Consider the following 18,411-nt stretch of genomic DNA (forward strand, 5'->3'; position numbering starts at 1 on the left):
CTAACATACTCCAATACCACTTTCTTCTCTTGAGCTTCTTCTCTAAGATAATGATATTTGATAGAGATGTGCTTTATCTTAGAGTGCATAACAGGATTCTTTGAAATGTTAATGGCACTAGTATTGTCACAGAATATAATTACTGGCTCGGTACCTTTCTCATTTATACCATCCAACAGTTGTTTGATCCATGCTATGTTGGTACAATTCAATGTTGCAACAACGTAATCAACTTCTATTGTTGACTATGAAACACATCCTTGTTTCTTGCTAAGCCAACTCACTAGCCTTTCTCCTAAAAAGAAAGCTCCTCCACTTGTGCTTTTCCTGTCATCAATGTTGCCTGCCCAATCAGCATCAGTATAAACTTTTAAATCAAAGTCATTTCCTTTCTGATATACTAAGCCATAATCCCCAGTGCCTTTCAAGTATCTAAAAATTCTCTTGATTATTGTCATGTGTGTTTCCTTAGGATCTACAGAGAATCTTGCAACTATACCTACTGCATGTGCTATATCTGGCATGTTGTGAACAACATATTGTAGCTTTCCAATCATGGATCGGTAAAGTGTCTCATCAACAGATGCAGATTCATCATTCTTTGATAGTTTACAATTGGTAATCATAGGAGTACTTACTGGTTTTGAATCCTTCATTCCAAATTTCTTCAAGATTTCTTTTATGTACTTGGATTGAGTAATGAAAATCTCATTTTTCATTTGCAGTATCTGTAAACCTATAAAATACTTTGTCTCACTGATTAATGACATCTCAAATTCTTTGCTCATTTCATTTCCAAAGTTCTTGCATAAAGAGTCATTTCCACAAAAGATAATATCATCAAAAAATATGGCTGAGATCAGTATTCCATTTTCATCATTCTTCATGTACATATTGTTGTTTTCACTTGTTCTTATAAAACCAAACTTGATTAAATAAGAGTGCAATCTTTCATACCATGCTCTAGGTGCTTGTTTCAAACCATATAAAGCTTTATTCAATTTACATACCTAATCTTTATTATTGTCTTCAACAAATCCTTCAGGTTGTTCAATAAAAACTTCTTTTTCTAATATACCATTCAGAAATGCAGATTTGACATCCATTTGATATACCTTGGAATTCTTGTAAGCAGCATATGCCAACAATGTTCTTACTCCTTCTAATATTGCCACGGGTGCAAAAGTCTCATCATAATCTTGGGCATAACCTTTGCAAACTAGTCTTGCTTTATTTCGAATGACCTCACCTTTTTCATTTAGCTTGTTTCTGAAAATCCACTTTGTACCGATTACATTTTTGTCCTTTGGTCTTGGGACCAGTGTCCATGTGTCATTCTTCTTGATTTGATCAATCTCTTCTGTCATAGCATTTATCCAATCTTCACTGTTAAATGCCTCTTTCACTATTCTTGGTTCAAATTCAGATATCAGACATGTGTTTTGTCTTAGTTTGTTCCTTGTCATCACTAGATCATCCTTATCTCCTATAATCTGACTTGATGCATGATGTCTTCTAACATACTTGGCTAATACAGGCTCACTAGGCTCTGTATGATCTTCTCCATCACTCGGTAACTAGACATACTCTTCATTTCCTTCTGCAGTTTTCTCGGTAGGACTTGTCGGTTGAACATAGACAAATTCATCATAATCTTCTGGTTCTTTGGAATTTCCTTCATCATTTCTTTCTGCAAATTCATCAATTTTCACATTTGCACTTTCTACTATTTTGTTAGATGATTTGATCAGACATTTAAATGCTTTACTTCTAGAAGAATAACCAAGAAATGTTCCTTCTTCACTTTTCTGATCAAACTTGTCATTTCTATCATCCTTGTGTACATATCATCTACTTCCAAATATTTTAAAATAACTTACATTAGGTTTCTTGTCATACCAGATTTCATATGGTGTCTTCAAAGTTCCTTTCTTCAGTTCTACTCGGTTCAGGGTGTAAACTGTTGTGCTAATTGCTTCTCTCCAAAATGTTTGTGGCACTTTCTTTTCAATCATCGGGGTTCTGGCACAATCCACAATAGATCTATTTCTTCTCTCAGCTATTCCATTTTGTTGTGGAGTTCTTGGTGTAGAGACTTGTCTTTTAATACCATGATCATTGCAAAATAAGTTGAACTCATCAGATGTGAACTCTCCTCCTCTATCTGATCTAAGACATTTCAGTTGTCTTCCTATTTCATTTTCAACTCTTGCATTGTACCATTTAAACATTTGAAAAGCTTTTGATTTATCTTTTAAAAACATAACTAACATCATCCTTGAATAGTCATCCACAAATAATATGAAATATTTATCACCATAATAACTTTGAACTTTCATAGGACCACAAAGATCAATGTGCACAAGATCTAAAATTCCCTTTGAAGTGTAGGACTTACTTGTAAAGCTTGATCTTGTCATTTTACCCATCTGGCATCCTCAGCACATAGCATTCTCAAGATTTTCCAAACTCGGTAGACCTCTTACTCGGTGCTTCTTGCTTATTTTGATTAGATTATCAAAATTTACATGACAAAACCTTTTATGCCATAACCAGGTATCATCTATCTTTGCATACAGACACTTGTTCCGAGTTGAGTCAAGGTGAAATGTGTTACCTTTTGTTTGTATCCCGGTAGCAGCTAACTTTCCGTGCTTATCATGAACTTTGACAATTCCTTTCTGAAATTCTATTCGGTAACATGTGTTGTTTAGCTATGCTACACTCAACAAATTGTATTTCAAACCTTCAACCCAATAAACATCATTGCATCTTGCATTGTCAGAAGTGTTATAGATCCTTACCTTTTACCGGACATGGTGCATCATTACCAAATCTTACATAACCTCCATCATAGTCTTCTAACATAACAAACTTGTGTTTATCACCTGTCATGTGATGTGAGCATCCACTATCTATGATCCAAGAATAATTAGTATTTATGTGAGATATTAGGGATTTTTCTTCATACCTTTCTTCATCTGATCCATCTTTGATAGCTACATAAACTACTTCCTCTGTATTAGTTTCATCTAATTTATCATCATTGGATTCCTCATCAGCTATTAAGCATGACTTTCTATCTCTTCTTCTAAAGTCTCGGTGTCCTCTGTAATGATTATCTTTCTATCTGTCATCTCGATAATCTCTCTTTTCAATAGATTCTTTGTCAGGACAATTAGAAGCCATATGTCCTATCTTATCACAATTGAAACATTTCAAAGGTAGTTTTCCTTTATACTTACCTTTGCCTCTCGGTAACCTTCTGGCTAATAGTGCTTCAAACTCTTCTTACTTTCTGATTTCTTCATATAGTTTGTGTACTTCCTCCATGTTCTTGCGAAATCTTTCACTTGCTCCACTATGATCCCCTTTAGTGTACTTACTCATTCTATCATTGTAATCATCAAATTCACCAATATGAAAAGAACTAAATGCAGATTCAACTTTATTTACCGATGACCCACTATTATCAAAGTTACTTAACTCAAATGCATGTAGCTTACCAATAGTAGCATCTAAAGAAACTGGCATATTGGGTATAGACCTTAATTCATTGATTGCAGAGACTTGGATTGCATAAGATGGTAGAAGGGTTCTTAATAACTTACTTGTTATATCATTTTCTTCAATAGTTCCACCTGCTCCTTTGATTTGATTGACAATCTCCTTTAGTCTTGTACTATAGTGGGTTATGTTCTCACCTTCATTCATCCTCATAGATTCAAGTTGTCCTCTAAGACTATCCACTTTTGCTCTTTGAACATGTTCATCTCCACCATACACAAATATGAGCTTGTCCCACATTGCCTTTGCATCATTGCAGCCTTCTAGATCATTAAACTCTGAATCAATCAATGCAGATGTTATTTCAATCATTGCTTGAATATGTTCTTGCTTTGCTTTTATCTCTTCCATTGTCAATGGATAGGTGCTCGGTGTAATGAAATCATTCTCTAGATAATATACAGTATATTCTCCAACTCCTGATAGGTGCAGCTTCATCCTTTTCTGCCATGTAGAGAAACTTGACTTGTTCAGCTTCGGTGCATCCCTCTTATACATCTTTAGATCTTTGCCTCAAGTACCTTTAAACTTTTCTTCTGGAGTCCAAAGCTCTGATACCAATTGATAGCTCTGATACCAATTGATAGCTCTGATACCAATTGATAGTTCTGATACTTAATGTAAGTATAGATCCAATAGCTAACAAGATGAGAGTGGGGGGTGAATCATACAAACTTAATCTTCCATAAAAACAACAGATTCAACTTTGGTAATATATACTTCAGTAATCTAACCAAAATTGCTAAACATGCAAACTCAAAAGCATATAAACATCATAACACTCATAACACCAGATTTAACATGGAAACCCAAATAGGGAAAAACCACTGTGGGATTTCGGACCCACTAAGAAATATACTCTTCTCTAGTATGCTCGGTTAAAAGCAAATCCTGTTAAAGATTACAAACACATTGCTAGATGTGACCCGGTTAAGGGATTTACCTCAGATCTGTTAGGATCTTCACCTTGTTAGAAGTGACCTTGTTAAAGGATTTCAAACACTCAATCAAAATGTCACCTTGCTAGAGGGTTTTACAAATAAGTTTGTTAAGTCCACTCGGTTAAGAGATTTTCTGTCACTTTACAAAATAACAGTAATAAAAATCTATCTGCAACTTCACATCTAAAATGCTAAAGCAGATTCTTATTTGCTCAATACAATAGGACTTATCTTGTCCATCTGCTGGGCTCTATACTCTGTTATTCAAAACAGGTCTTCAAGCTTCTATGCTCGATAATCACTATGTAGCATCCCTGTGCATACATTTTCCCACATACATTGTTTATCAATAGTTCCATTTTTATAAACAATTTGTTGGCCGCTTAGTCTCCTTGATCACATTTCCCACACTAGTACATTCGGGTCAAAATTTTGACAGCAAATCGTCAGGATTCTGACACAATTTCGTCGCACTACCGACCAAAAAAGCCATCGAAAACTTTGTGTCAGAAGTTCCAACTATCCTTGTGGTCGTCACAATTCTGACATCACCTCCAACCTTTCTGATAGCCGCCATGGATTCTCATACCCTGAAAGAATACCGTCGTGATCTCGGCCTAATTCCGACGATAGGCCGATTTGTCAGAAAAAAAAATTTATAGAAAAAGATTGACATTGGTATCTCTCTTCTATCTCTCTTCTCTATCCCTCTCTACTATCTCTCTTCTCTCTCCCTTCTCTAGGTCTCTTTCTCCATCCCTCTCTTCTTCTCTCCCTCTCTACTTCTCTTTCTCTACCCTCTCCAGGTCATTATCTCTTCGTCTCACCCTCTCTCTCTCTCTCACCTCTATAGGTCTCACCTTCCATTACTCCATCATTACCCATGTTGTCAAGTTGCAAGATATTTCCCAAAGTACTTGGTTGCTAGGGTTGATTTGCTTAAGTGTTGGAGTCAGAGTTAGATGAGACCTGCATGATTAAGCTGTATTAAGTGATCAAGTCACCAAGATCTCAATTGTAAACATGACTAGGTTCTAGGGTTTTAGGGTAGCATAGGTCAAGATTGAGGTATGGTGGTCAAGAATTACCTTCCAATGACAAAAGACATCCAAATGATGAAGAATGAAGGTGATGAACTCATAGAAGTTTGGAGGAGATAATTTGACTAAGTTAAAATTTTGTTTAAGTCATGGTCAGGATACTAGCTTGCTCATCAAGAGCAATTTGTGTGAATGAACCCTAGAAATGTGCCCATGCTAGAGAAGCAAGAATTCCAATAAAACCTAAGGCAATGCTAGTAAGGGGTCAAAATCAAAGAATTAGGGTACAAAAAACAAAATTTGGCTAAGTCGAGATGTTGCTCAAGGATGACCTAAATCATGGAGTGTAAATCAATCATGAAACATGAGAATGGATAGGTCTTGACCCAAGCAATGTAAGTTCCCCTTGTGATTCCAGCAGATATCACATCACAATCATTGAGTCTATTTGCAATATAAAGTCAAAACCTGACTATTGGAATCTTGGAGTCATCCCATTTGATCACGTAGTTTAGCACTTGGGAGGATTTTGTTCAAGAGAGGATAGAATACTTAGTATTTTATTTTGTGTTGCATAGTGCATAAAAAACACATCAACAGAAACCATTGAAAGGTTTGGTTAAAGCCTTCGAATCAAAATCTCTACAAGAAGCTATCAAGAGTGCCCAGAATTTTGAAACTTTAATATCCAAGAACATAATTCATAAGGCACCACTTTTAGAGGAACCAAAGAAGACTATCAATGTAATATTTTATTTACCTTGGATATGTTTTATCCTAAGTGTGATATTCCACTATTAAAAAGCTTAATTAGGTAATATTTTTACTTAGGTAGAATAAGATAATGAGTTGCACATTCTCCTTCTTTGATTGAGATTCTACTTTTCCCTTGTCACAAATTTGGAAACTTGGATATGCAATTTCTTTTTTGGGTTTTCTACCTCTTCATGATCCTCATGGATTTGGAATCTTGGAAGCTATATATTGTAGGTTTTTCCTCGATTAACATATCAAATGAAACTATTGTGAGCTTTCATATCTTAACATACCAAGGGCTTAAGTTTGGGGACGACATGGGGATGATGAAGGGGGCGGGGTGGGATGCAAATATATATACAACTTAAAAAATTAATTATAAAAGGATGTGTATAGAATAAGTATAACAACTGTAAATAAAACTTTGCCACACTATGTAAATTTTACAATAAACATTAAAAATATGTCAATGATTGCATTGAAATTTGAACATTAACAATGGTGGTAGAGTTTTGGAACTTTGGGAACAAACTAAGAATAAGTATAAGAATTGCAGATGAAACTTTGGCATACTAAGTGTTTAAACTAGTCAACATAAAAAAAAATGGAAACGATTGCATAACAATAAGAATGGTGGGTAGAGGTTTGGGTTCAATGGGTAGTGCCCCTTGTGGGGGGTTTGGGGCAGAGCCCCCATCAAAGTTAGGGGGCATTGCCAAACCTTTAATACGGATGACATTTTCACAATAATTTCACCATTTTTGTTTAGAATTGGAGTTTCTAATTGGGGGCCATGGGAGACTCATAGGCATCCTCAAGATGGTCAAGAGACTCCTTGGAGTCCCTATGATGTCCCTAAGTGGTGCGGCAAGGGGATGTTTCCCCTAAGCATTGCATCCTGAAAAAATAGGGATTTTGGAGGGGGGGAAGGGGTCTCCATGTTTCAATGGTTTCAAAAGATTCTAAGTTTGTTTTTTATCTTGTCATAACAAAATATACTCCTCTTTCATCCTTGGATGATTTGAAAATTGAAAACAATTTGACAAGAAAAAACTAACTTCTAAAGTTTAGACTTAGTTTTCTTTTTTTATCCAAGTCACTACAACATTTCAATGATCAAAGTAGCTTTTTTTTGGTGGTTTCGAAGCATCCAAAAGGCTTGAGAAATTCAATATTATCTTTCATTCCACCAAAATTGGAGATCAAGAAGCATGCTCACAAACAAGGATTTGTTTGTAACTTAGGGCAATCAAGTAGTTTTTGGGGCATTTTCAGGTCTAAAGAACCTACCTTTGTGTCAAAAAGGCCCATAAGACCCCATTTTCATCTAAAACTTGTCTCTTTTGGTCGTAGAAGCATTTAAGGAAAAAAAAAATCACACAACCAATGATATGCCTATACCATACATATTTGAGTTAAAATAAAAATTAAAAATTGACAAGGTTTGGAGACCATTGAACAATTTGGGAGATTGCTAATACATACACTCAATTTATAAAGTCTCAATTTGATGTACTTAATCTTCGACAGGCCTATACAAAAGCATTTTTTAATTGCAAACTAAGATAAATTTCCATTTTTGGCAATTTCCATCATGGATTATGGTATTAAATCTGACATTCTATTGTCAAGATAAATTCAGAGAACCATTTGTACTCGAAACAAGGGATAGTGAAAAATTACATTATGTAGGATCTCCTACCCTATCTCATTGAATTCATTCCTACACCAAGTGACTATGAACAAAAGCGTAGGTATTTAACAACAATGACATGGTCCATGGACTAGTGATCCTCCTCTTGATACTCCATCTACAAATGAGAACATCTCTTATACACGTTGCTACTTTAGAATTAAAAGTTGCTTCTTCTAGAACTTTCCATGATTCTTATAATTATCATGCTCAACTTGAACACTATAACGTACCACAAAAATGTGTTAGCCCTGGGGCATCATGTATTGTCCATACAAGCATTGCATGGAATTGAAATTGTCTTTGTCCTATTGGTCTAGAGATGTCATACATGGTCACACCATTCCATAACTCCAACAACTCATCGATAAGAGGCTCAATATATACATTCATATCTTTAACTTGGTACTTGCCTAGTGGAATGAACAAAAACATTCCATAATTATTATGACCATTTTACTACAATATTTATAATTAAATGTAGATGACTATTAAATGACAAAATACCTGGAACAATCATTGCCAACATTATGTACTCCCTCTTTATTGACATCCATGGAGGAATATTATTGTTGATAACAAAAATAGGCCACACCGAGTAAACAGATCTCAACTCTCCAAATGGATTGACACCGTCCACTGCCAATGAAAGCCTGAGATTACGAGGTTCTACTTTAAAGTGTGGCCACTTTTCCTCTATGTCCATAAATGTTGAACCATCTGCAGGCATTTGAATAATGTCATCTCGACTTCTATTGCGTGCATGGTAATCCATAAATTGTGCCAAGCTAGTGCACCTGAATAATCGTTGCATACATGGAATAATGGGAATATAATGAAGAACCTTGCGAGACACCTTTTTTTGTTATTTGATCTATTCGATATCTACTGATATGACATTCAGGGCATTCTGTTCCAAATTCATGTTGTTTATGATATATAATATGATCATTGGGCCAAGCATCTATTGTTTGATACTCCATTCCAATATCTTTCATAATGGCAGATAATTCTCGGTATGAGCGAGGTAGAATATTTGATGGTGGTAAGAAAAACTCACCTATCAATCTACAGCAAAAAAAAAAGTTTGAGGTTTTAATATAAAGAATATTAATGGTACATGATTCACCATTTATTAATTGTAATGACATGTATGACACACCTTAACATACGTGAGATTGTTATGTTGGATAAACCATTCATAACCTTCAAGTTCACCAACAAAAATACAGCAGAGAGAAGAGTTGTTTGGGAGCCTTTGTAAAGGGGCTCATATGCCTTCTCAAGAAGAGGTAAATCATGAACATCAAGGTCATCCCGATCATCATGATCAGTTGTGCCAGTACTAAATGTGTCATGGATCAATGTATTTGTACCATCATCTTCAATTGTGTTTTCTGGTGCATGATCGTCATCTTCCATGGGATCATTATCTTCAACTTCGATATTCACACCTCCATGTTCCTCCACTTCAAAAACCATATTCTTCAAGTTGTGTTGGTCCATATCATGTGCCCTAGGGTGCTTGAACTATATAAAAATGATCAACATAAATAAACCATGATCATGATCTCATTATCAAGTGATTTCTTATGTATATAAATTGTTAAAACGATATAATGAACAACTTACCAGTGGATGATAATCATGTCCCCCTTCAATGTGACCATGCTGCCTACAATGTTTCTTAGTTGTTTTGATTAGAAGTCTTCTAGTCTTTAAGCCCTTACAATTTTTGTAGGGACGATAACATTTCCCATCACCTTTTCTTTTCAAGTTAGACCATAACCTAGCAATTGTCTCCTTATTTTGTTCTTCGTTGATATTATCTGACATGGTCTTTCTTCACAGGCAAAAAAAGCAGGCTATGGAAACTTCAGTGCAAAAGCTTCACAAAAATTGCAAATCGAACCAAAACCATTTAACTCTTCTTTTTCATCTTAAAACATTGAACTTAATAGAGAACATATTTAATGTAGTTGATTGTGTGAATTTTTGAGCATTGTGTCTGCAAATTCTTACTAAAAGTTTGCCTGTTGCAGACTTTCTGAGAGACATTTTTGAGTATTCTAATCCTTGGTTCTTGTATTTTCACTGGTGATAAGTTGGAAACTTTATGGCAGACCTGTAGCCAATCGATCTAATTTTGACAAGTTATACACCAAGCAAACAGACATCTAGAACTAGCATTGTTTGCAGGTCACCCCTACCCTATGCCATGGGTATATGACTACCCAAAACTCCAGTTTAAGCATCAATCCTAGAAATGATCGGTATATGACTACCCAGAACTCCAGTTTAAGCATTAAGTTACATCATTATTGACCTTACTTTGGGATGCTATGTATGAGATTGGAACCTTTTGTAAGGTGTGATCAATGTGCTATCATAAATGCAAAGCCAAAACCATTTTGATGAGATCATGATCCCACTAATACTATTTTTCCTTGTTAATTTTGCACCCACAAAAATGATAGAACCAGATATAATATGCCATCAATTCCCATATACCAACAATGCTCAAGATGAGCCACTTAGAGGTAGAGTTTAACCACTTTCCATATAGGTAGATTATCTCTAACCTCATTTTCCCTATAGGTAACTGATTAGGTTCATTTTAGAGTCTTATTTCCAAATATGTACCTCTATGTTAGCTTTTTGCTTTATTATTTGCTTGTTTATGCTTAATCTTGTCAATTTTGCATAATTTTACTTAGTTCTTGCATCTTCAATGAAATTATATCTAATCATATCCAATCACATCAAAATGGAACAATTAATCATATTGCTGGTCTCTCCTAGAGGAATTAAATTGAACCAAATTGACTATTCCCCAATAAAATGTTTTGAAATGGTGAATGTATAAGTTTGTAGTTTACTTTCCTAGACTAGGACCCCATTTCGTCAACATTTCACTATGAAAGCATAAATATTTTTTCTTGAAGAGAACATCTTCCAGATTATGCTTCAATGTATAACACATTTTCATAATCAATCATTCGACTTCACATGGATAAAAGAATTCACATATTCTAAATCATGATCTGATGATGTGAACAACTCATATGCAACTATATGGCATGCAAAGCATTTATTTTAACATTCACTTATTCATCCACATTGCAAGGATAACAATACAAGGCTCACATATTGGTCTAAGAGGATGCCATGGTCTCACAAAGTAACCAAGAACCATATGAAATGATGGTCTTGAATCCACACACAACTAGGGAGGATCCATACGATTATGTATGACTTCCCCCTTGTTTGTTTAATGGGATTAGCCTCCAAGACATAGCCATCAATAATCACTAAGAATGTACAAGTGGATCGTAGCTACCCATACAACAAACACTTACCCCTATCCTCAAATTTTCCCAATGTTTGATTCCTTATATACACTCATCCAAGGTTAGCTACGTCGATCTTGGTGAGGAATCACATCACAACAAAGAAGGCAACATTTAAAAATAGAAAAAGTTTCACTAAACTACCAAAGATCATAATATTGAAAGAAAGAAAAAATAGTACCAATAACAAGTCAAATAAATGTGTTCAATTCCAATATCAAATCAAACATAGCCACAATAACTACACAATAGAGAAAACTCACAATAGTGATTAAACTAATTCAAACAAGATAAAATAAAACTGTTGGCCCATGCAACAAAGATGAGAGATCATCAATAATTGAAGGAAACTTCACAATCCTTAAAAGTGCACATTACATAACTATACGACTAGAAATTGTGGCTAAATAGAGTGAAGATTCATCATGACTCCAATAATAGTCCCTCATGTGTGCATTTGTGGCATGAACACAAAAACTCCCACATGGCATGGCCATGTGCCTAATGGAGAAGACATGCCTAGGCTACATGCCCAAAAAACATGACTATAATAATAGTCCCTCATGCATGCATTTGTGGCCTACACACTACAAATCCTAACATATCATGGCAATACACCTCATAGAGAAGACACACCTAGGGCCACATTGCACATAGCAACATGCCTCACAAAGAAGACATGCATAGGGCACATGCCACATAGCAATGTGTCTTATGGAAAAATATGCATGCATGTCACACACCAAAGCTATATGTATACATCATGAGGCACATTCATATGTTATCAAACACAACCTATTGTATCTAACACGAGTTCCTCTCTACATGTGTGCAAATCTTCCAACACTAATCGCCACTAAGAAGGAATAATATCAAATATTTGTGTGTGTGTGTGGAATTGTGTCTTTCAACCCAAATCGCTACCATCAACAACATGTAACCATCACCTACACTATATCAAAACATAAGTATGGTGTGACATCATATCTATTTGCATAATGTCAAAACACATGCAAACATGAAAATCATCATAGCATGACAAAAATCAATCTCCACATGTTGGAACAAAGATATAAATAAGATAATAGAGTAAGAGGAAACCCGTACCAAGAACCACATACCAACTATCAGCAATGCCATCAACATAAATGTAGGATAGGATAACACTATGAGCCATCCAATGGTCCATTCTATGAGGAGAACTAGGGGATGCTATCTTTTAAAGGTGTGGTCAATAGAGATAATCCCTACTAATGCCACAATATGTCACCATAGCTTCTTGAGTTTTCCATTCTTCTACTTAACACCACATTTATTGAGTTCCTCAATAGTGAGGTTGGTTCTCAATAGGATGCACAAACATGTAAACACACAAGCATGGTTTCATCGTACTTGTACAACAATACAAATTCATTTTTCTAGTTAATTACTTAGTGTAAAAATAACTCCATTACATAACATAGGGCAATAATCACCATAATTTTTCAAATAAACTACCCAAACATCAATTGGAGTTACCCTTTCTAAGGTACAAACATAATTTATTTATAACTTCAAAATTAAAATAATCACAATACATCCAAATAAGTTCAATAGTGCATGGAAATAGACAACATGATCCATAATTAAACCCATAAATTACCCTAATTGGATATGCTAATAAAATGGTGTCTCAAATAATAGAGATTGTGTTGGACCTATAATAGAGACCTAGACTTTGTTTCATCATACACAAGCATGGTTTCATCATACTTGTATCCAAATACACCATCCATAGATAGGTACTCAGTACCACAATCTCATGGGTACCCTTTTAGCTGAATTTACCCTATATTTAGGTGAATCCACCCTTGTATCATTCCTTGATCTAGTATGTCATTCCACCAATCAATAATTTTTCCATATTCTTGGGAGAATACACTATCCCTTACGTGAATATGCCATATCCTTAAATGAATCCTCCTTGTCATCATCCTAAGTCCTCTTTTTGTTAAGTTTTATCACTTCATCTTTAGGAAAATCCACCTATCCTTATGTGAATCTACTTTCTCTTAGGTGAATCTATTTCACATAAATCATTTATCTTATCCATCTTTCTTACGCAAATGGTGAATTTTTCCTATCCTTAGATGACTACACTCCCATTTAAGTGAATCTATCTAGTTTTAGTCTCCTTCCATTATTTTGTCCAAATTTTTATCCTCTAGTTTATATGATTCTACTTGTTCTTAGGAAAATCAACCCTATCATTCTAAGGAAAATTCACCTTGTCATCATCCTTAATCATCTACCTTTCAAGTGTATAGTCCATCCATCCTTGGGAGAATCTAACATATTATTGGGAAAATCCACTCCCTCTTAGGTGAATCCACCTTTTCCACCTTCTCATTAATCTATTATTTGTTCTAAGAAGGACACAAAAGTGGATAGAAAACAATAGAGGAGATGGTACTCAAACAAGTACTAAGGAATTGCATTAGTGACATGTCACAAATGTGAGTTATACATGTTCCAAATTGATTGATTCTCATGAAGGAACTAAGTTATCTACAATAAATAGCCACCAAGAAACCCATTTGCTTTAGGCAAACTATCTTCTTAGTAGTAGCTTAATTCTTGAGACACTTGATTTAGATATGATCTTGTAAATGGTGTTAAAAAGAGTAATTAGTCACCAACCAACCACACTCTTCATTTGTATATTTAAGAATTAATTTGGTCAAACCTTGATTGTAACAAGCATAACCAAATCCTCCATGATAAAGTTAACAACAAATATATTATTGCATAACCAAATATTTGCGGTGGGTGTGCTCAACAAATATATTATTGTGTGAATTGCTTTTGTCCAAAATGTAGGAACTTGATCTACATATCCATGAAGGCATGATTAGGTCTCTATACGACACTGTTTTGTTGATGCATATATGTAGTGGTTAGTTGTTTTCTTTTAGTTGTGGATAAACCATTTTGAGTGAATTTCTCATTTACTTGAGCATTTTGCATTTAGAGAACAACTGGATGACCATTCAACAAGGGATTTAAACTCTTTGAACTTCACAAATTCTTGAGCTTTTCTTGTCAAGCAATGTACCCACATCTTAAAGACATCAAATTATGAAAGATGATAGTCCCAAATCTACAAATGACTATCACAACATAGTGAATAAGGGAAATCCATAAATACATTAATGAGTAGCCCTATATCAATACAAAGAGAGCACATGCATGCTAAGGGAGCATTGAACAAGCCTTTTTCAGGATAATATAATGGTAGTAAAAGAAATCAATAAAGAGCATAAGTTCATCAAGAACAATTCTTAGCCACAAAGATCTAAGGTAATCATAGAGGAGCTGATAATAAGTGAGTTCAAGAAGACACACTCAAGCCTTCATCACATTCCATAAAAAGAAAATCATTATTCCATATAATTGGAAGGAAATGATATATTGCAAAGATTACTATGAAGGTCTAAAATAGTAAAAGAGATGAGACTAATCTTTTATTTCTACTTACAACAGTGAATTGGTTGAGATATACTCATAGACAAAGTGAATGACATGTATGAGAAAAACCTCAATAAAGGTAAAAAGGACAATAAATAGTAGTGATAGATGACAATTCATTGAATGTGCCAAGAAAAAGACAGTGGAAGCCATGGAGAAATCACTATCAAAACAAAGCCATTAAATAAAACTATGTTGGTGCATCTTGAGAAGCATAGTAGAACAATGAAAAAAGAACACTACTTGGTCCTTGAAAAGCATGTAGTCGCAATGATTGAAAACCACAATGACAACATAGAGGGCATGAATGTTTGGATTATTTCCATTCTTAAGAATCTCATGATAGTCCATTATTAGGATAGGTGAAGTGCACTATGAAAGTGTCTTATAAAGCTAATATAGCCATAAGTGATAGTGCCAATGCTTTGAGTTCAAATCCTCATGAAATACAGTCATGTTTATCTCAATGCAACGTTTGCCAGCATCCTCCCTGCGTGTGCCAAAATAGGAGCTTTGGAACAAGGTATGGACATCTATCAAAGCATAATTGAAGGGGGTTTTTTGTCAGAAATTAGTTGCAAATGCTCCAATAACAAAAATCACAAAATGGGGTAGCATACACACGGCATGTGAACTGTATGATGGAATATGTCAAAGAGATGTCATTTCATGGAATTTTAAGATCGCGGGATATGCACAAAATGGATTAATTCGCAAAAAAAAACTAGTTGCCCTTGATTGCAAAAAAAAATTAGTTGCCCTTCATTGAAAAACAAAGAGTTCCTTTGATTGCAAAAAAAACCTTACCTTGCTTGTGCAGAGATTGCTCCGGCAGGGGGGGCAGGGAGGCAAGACGGTCGCCGCTTGCTTCGGTTTGCTTTCAAAATGAAAATGCGTTGTGTTTTTTTTTTAAATAAAATGCCCGAGGTCGTCAGAATTCTGACGAACACGGGCATTTTTTTTTTTTAAATCAAATTTTCGCACAATGCTCCTTGTCCGTCGGAAACCTCCATCGGAATTTGACCCCAAATGTATTAGTGCCATGATCAATCATAGCCATCAGATCTTCAAACTTTGACCAGGTTCAATGTATCCTTCGATCTGAAAAATGTTTTACCCCACCTTGGAATTTGCATACATTTCTTGGAACTCGTGCTAGGGTATTGCGGTTCAATCTGAGCTATAGATCTTCTTGCTGGTTTTCCTTTGCCATAGATTCTTTAACAAACTTCATGCACGGCATACCAATTATTTAATCATAGCTAGCTCATCAGCTTCCTTCATTAAATAATGCTTTTATTCATTCAATGCATTCTATTACTACTCGGTAAATACTAAACTTCACTTGGTAGACATTCTGCCTTCATTAACCGATAGCGATAACCTTAGGGTTTACCGACTAGGTTCTTTGCTCGGTAACATAGTATAGTATTAACCTTACAATCAGTAACATATGTAGGATATTAAAACAATCTAAACATCATGATCTCATCATTTGTCTAACTTGGTAATAGTTGCCCATTGAATAACTTATTCCTCCCCTTATTCATCACATTCTTTCTGTGTCTTTTACCAACATCTTTATACTCATCAAATCATACTTTTTAAGATATGGCAACATCATACTGAATTAGAAAATCAATTTCTTGACATCAATGACAAAATAATAATATTAAGATAGTAAACATCCTTAATCAGTTATATCCATAATCATCAACAACCTTCTCAATATCCTTATTGAAATGCCAACAATCTCTCTTTATCTGTTATAATGCCAACATGGATGTCTATTTTTGTTTCTTTTCATATGCAAATAAATGAATGCGTAATGAGTAATATGAAATGCAATGTTTTCATTTTTCTATGCAATAAGATGAATGCAAATGAGTGAATAATGAAATGTATGGATCTATATTAAATTTTTATGTATGCAGCTAAACATCTCAAAAACACAAGTACTCGATCGAAGAAATGATGATAAAGAGACCACTTAGCGTAAGAAATGATGATACTTTCAGCTCTCATTCAAAAGATAAAGAGATTATTACCAAACCGAAATCACTCTAAATTCACAAAAATGCAGAATGATATGCAAAATGCAACCTAAACCTAGCCACTAGATTTAAAATGCTTAAGATTCATCACTGAGCATAACGAACACAACAGGCAGGTTAGAGTTTATTTCTTTTTAAATGTACAATATTAATTATCTTGTCCACAATGACCATTTTTTTCGTTCATATCCTTGGACAGATTTCGCAGGGACCCGAATTGCATCATAAAGAAATTCCCTCAAAACAAACAAAGAAATGATGTGGACCTCCCTATAGCATACAAATAAGCGGAGTCGAGGTATGTGAGGCGATTTCACCTTGATGTGAAGGCTCTTATCATAGACACCCAGCTAATTTATATGTTTCTAGATCATTGGGATCATTCCTACAAGCATAAATCAAAGAAAATATTATGCCCCCAATCCTTGCTCCTCTTAGTCACGATAGACTTCCTCGAGTTACTCAAAGGGATAATAATCGAAAACGAATATATAAGACAGCACGCAAAGAAAAAAATTTCATTCATAGATCAAACTGTTTAGTGATTGTTTTCCATTATGTTGTTTTGCTTGTGAACTCAGTGATAAAACTCTTTGGTAGTTAGGAGACAGGTGACTGACTCAGAGTGGACAACCATGATTCACTGACAGAAAGATGACTTGGTTGTATCAGAGCCCATGCTGCAAACACTGGGATCTCTAGTGTCGTGTGTTAGTTGTTGTGAGGTGTATCGACCTTATGTATATGCTTGTCCTCCCTTTTGTATGCGACTGATTGAGCAGACCTTAACTTGTGTGTAACACATGTGTTCACGCCTTGTTTTCACCTTCTTGATGTTGGTGCTTTGGAGTGATTATAGGTGCTTTGTTGCTTATTGATGTCTTGGTCTATGATTACTCATATTCTGAAGGAGAGTTGTATGTACCTTCCTTATTGCTTGTTGTACTCTTTAGACTAATCCATTTGGGTTGGTCCGTGCTTGTCTTGAATATGAAAGTACGAATTGTGCTTGTTTAAGAGTATGATCTAGCTTAGTGTTGTCCACTGGAAGGACTAGTATGGTAGATATTGAATGCTTATTTTGTAGCAAATTGAATGATTATCACCCTTCCTCCTCTCTCTCGTTAGATATTAAAATATTTGGGATATGTGTAATTATCTCTGATTTGAGTTTTCTTTTTGCGAGAGAAAGGTTGCGACTTCTTGAACCCTTGTGTGAGCCTTATGATGCTTATGTGTTTTAGATTATAAAAGGGGCTAGGGGTTTGAAAGTTAATAGTGGTAATTGGGAGAAAACTGTATGTTTACATTAAATAATTCTCCAAGTGTATTGTAGGAGTAACATAATTAAATTCTATCTTAAGTAATGTGCATTAATATGCGAATAGTTGTTATGTGAAACTGCTTTGTTTGTAAAAGAAGTATTAAAGGGAACATGTTATAATAGCTTCAAGAGTGTATTAATGTGTTCCACGAAAGATTGTTTTATGTGTTTCATTAAAC

Source organism: Cryptomeria japonica, chromosome 1 (genome assembly GCF_030272615.1).
Source record: "Cryptomeria japonica chromosome 1, Sugi_1.0, whole genome shotgun sequence".
Lineage (NCBI taxonomy): Eukaryota > Viridiplantae > Streptophyta > Pinopsida > Cupressales > Cupressaceae > Cryptomeria > Cryptomeria japonica.